Below are 3,899 nucleotides of genomic sequence, written 5' to 3'. Positions count from 1 at the left end.
ATATGGGAAATAACTACTGCAGAGCAGAATAAAGAAAAAAGAATGAAAAGAATTGAGGACAGTCTCAGAGACCTCTGGGACAACATTAAACACACCGACATTCGAATTATTGGGGTCCCAGAAGAAGAGAAAAAGAAAGGGACTGAGAAAATATTTGAAGAGATTATAGTTGAAAACTTCCCTAATATGGGAAAGGAAATAGTGAATCAAGTCCAGGAAGCACAGAGAGTCCCATACAGGATAAATCCAAGGAGAAACATGCCAAGACACATATTAATCAAAGTATCAAAAATTAAATACAAAGAAAAAACATTAAAAGCAACGAGGGAAAAACAACAAATAACACACAAGGGAATCCCCATAAGGTTAACAGCTGATCTTTCAGCAGAAACTTTGCAAGCCAGAAGGGAGTGGGAGGACATATTTAAAGTGATGAAGGGGAAAAACCTACAACCAACATTACTCTACCCGGCAAGGATCTCATTCAGATTTGACAGAGAAATTAAAACCTTTACAGACAAGCAAAAGCTAGAAGAATTCAGCACCACCGAACCAGCTTTACAACAAATGCTAAAGGAACTTCTCTATGCAGCAAACACAAGAGAAGGAAAAGACCTACAATAATAAACCCAGAACAATTAAGAAAATGGTAACAGGAACATACATATCGATAATTACCTTAAATGTAAATGGATTAAATGCTCCAACCAAAAGACACAGACTGGCCGAATGGATACAAAAACAAGACCCATATATATGCTGTCTACAAGAGACCCACTTCAGACGTAGGGACACATACAGACTGCAAGTGAGGGGATGGAGAAAGATATTCCATGCAAATGGAAATCAAAAGAAAGCTGGAGTAGCAATTCTCATATCAGACAAAACAGACTTTAAAACAAAGACTATTACAAGAGACAAAGAAGGACACTACATAATGATCAAAGGATCAATCCAAGAAGAAGATATAACAATTGTAAATATTTATGCATGCAACATAGGAGGACCTTAATACATAAGGCAAATGCTAACAGCAATAAAAGGGGAAATCGACAGTAACACAATCATAGTAGGGGACTTTAACACCCCACTTTCACCAATGGACAGATCATCCAAAATGAAAATAAATAAGGAAACACAAGCTTTAAATGACACATTAAAAAAGATGGACTTAATTGATATTTATAGGACATTCCATCCAAAAACAACAGAATACACTTTCTTCTCAAGTGCTCATGGAACATTCTCCAGGATAGATCATATCTTGGGTCACAAATCAAGCCTTGGTAAATTTAAGAAAATTGAAATCATATCAAGTATCTTTTCTGACCACAACACTATGAGAATAGATATCAATTACAGGAAAACATCTGTAAAAAATACAAACGCATGGAGGCTAAACAATACACTACTTAATAACCAAGAGATCACTGAAGAAATCAAAGAGGAAATCAAAAAATACCTAGAAACAAATGACTATGAAAACACGACGACCCAAAACCTATGGGAGGCAGCAAAAGCAGTTCTAAGAGGGAAGTTTATAGCAATACAATCCCACCTTAAGAAACAAGAAACACCTCGAATAAACAACCTAACCTTGCACCTAAAACAATTAAAGAAAGAACAAAAAAACCCAAAAGTTAGCAGAAGGAAAAAAATCATAAAGGTCAGATCAAAAATAAATGAAAAAGAAATGAAGGAAACGATAGCAAAGGTTAATAAAACTAAAAGCTGAGAAGATAAACAAAATTGATAAACCATTAGCCAGACTCATCAAGAAAAAAAGGGAGATGACTTTTAGAAATGAAAAGGGAGAAGTAACAACTGACACTGCAGAAATACAAAAGGATCATGAGAGATTACTACAAGCAACTATATGCCAATAAAATGGACAACCTGGAAGAAATGGACAAATTCTTAGAAAAGCTCAACCTTCCAAGACTGAACCAGGAAGAAATAGAAAAGAGAAACAGACCAATCACAAGCACTGAAATTGAAACTGTGATTAAAAATCTTCTAACAAACAAAAGCCCAGGACCAGATGGCTTCACAGGCAAATTCTATCAAACATTTAGAGAAGAGCTAACACCCAACCTTCTCAAACTCTTCCAAAATAAAACAGAGGGAGGAACACTCCCAAACTCATTCTATGAGGCCACCATCACCCTGATACCAAAACCAGACAAAGATGTCACAAAAAAAGAAAAATACAGGCCAATATCACTGATGAACATAGATGCAAAAATCCTCAACAAAATACTAGCAAACAGAATCCAACAGGAAATTAAAAGGATCATATGCCATGATCAAGTGGGGTTTATCCCAGGAATGCAAGGATTCTTCAATATATGCAAATCAATCATGTGATACACCATAGTAACAAATTGAAGGAGAAAAACCATATGATCATCTCAATAGATGCAGAGAAAGCTTTTGACAAAATTCAACACCCATTTATGATAAAAACCCTCCAGAAAGTAGGCATAGAGGGAACTTTCCTCAACATAATAAAGACCATATATGACAAACCCACAGCCAGCATTGTTCTCAATGGTGAAAAACTGAAACCATTTCCACTAAGATCAGGAACAAGACAAGGTTGCCCACTCTCACCACTATTATTCAACATAGTTTTGGAAGTGTTAGCCACAGCAATCAGAGAAGAAAAAGAAATAAAAGGAATCCAAATCGGAAAAGAGTAAAGCTGTCACTGTTTGCAGATGACATGATACTATTCATAGAGAATCCTAAATATGCTACCAGAAAACTACTAGAGCTAATCAATGAATTTGGTAAAGTAGCAGGATACAAAATTAATGCACAGAAATCTCTTGCATTCCTATACACTAATGATGAAAAACCTGAAAGTGAAATTAAGAAAACACTCCCATTTACCATTGCAAAAAATAAAATATCTAGGGGGGCTTCCCTGGTGGCGCAGTGGTTGACAGTCCGCCTGCCAATGCAGGGGACACGGGTTCGTGCCCCAGTCTGGGAAGATCCCACGTGCCGCGGAGCGGCTGGGCCCGTGAGCCATGGCCGCTAAGCCTGTGCATCCGGAGCCTGTGCTCCACAATGGGAGAGGCCACAACAGTGAGGGGCCCGCGTATGGCAAAAAATAAATAAATAAATAAAATAAAATAAAATAAAATATCTAGGAATAAACCTACCTAAGGAGACAAAAGACCTGTATGCAGAAAATTATAAGACACTGATGAAAGAAATTCAAGATGATACAAACAGATGGAGAGATATACCATGTTCTTGGATTGGAAGAATCAACATTGTGAAAATGACTCTATTGCCCAAAGCAATCTACAGATTCAATGCAATCCCTACCAAACTACCACTGGCATTTTTCACAGAACTAGAACAAAAAATTTCATGAAACACAAAAGACCCCGAATAGCCAAAGCAATCTTGAAAAAGAAAAACGGAGCTTGAGGAATCAGGCTCCCTGACTTCAGACAATAGTACAAAGCTACAGTCATCAAGACAGTATGGTACTGGCACAAGAACAGAAATATAGATCAATGGAACAGGACAGAAAGCCCAGAGATAAACCCACACACATATGGTCACCTTATTTTTGATAAAGGGGGCAAGAATATACAGTGAAGAAAAGACAGCCTCTTCAATAAGTGGTGCTGGGAAAACTGGACAGCTATATATAAAAGAATGAAATTAGAACACTCCTTAACACCATACACAAAAATAAACTCAAAATGGATGAAAGACCTAAATGTAAGACCAGACACTATCAAACTCTTAGAGGAAAACATAGGCAGAACACTCTATGACATAAATCACAGCAAGATCCTTTTTGACCCACCTCTTAGAGAAATGGAAATAAAAACAAAAATAAACAAATGGGACCTAATGAAACTTAAAAGCTTTTG

This window comes from Mesoplodon densirostris, chromosome 18, assembly GCF_025265405.1.
Source record: "Mesoplodon densirostris isolate mMesDen1 chromosome 18, mMesDen1 primary haplotype, whole genome shotgun sequence".
Classification (NCBI taxonomy): Eukaryota; Metazoa; Chordata; class Mammalia; order Artiodactyla; family Ziphiidae; genus Mesoplodon; species Mesoplodon densirostris.
This window is presented reverse-complemented; position numbering follows the sequence as displayed.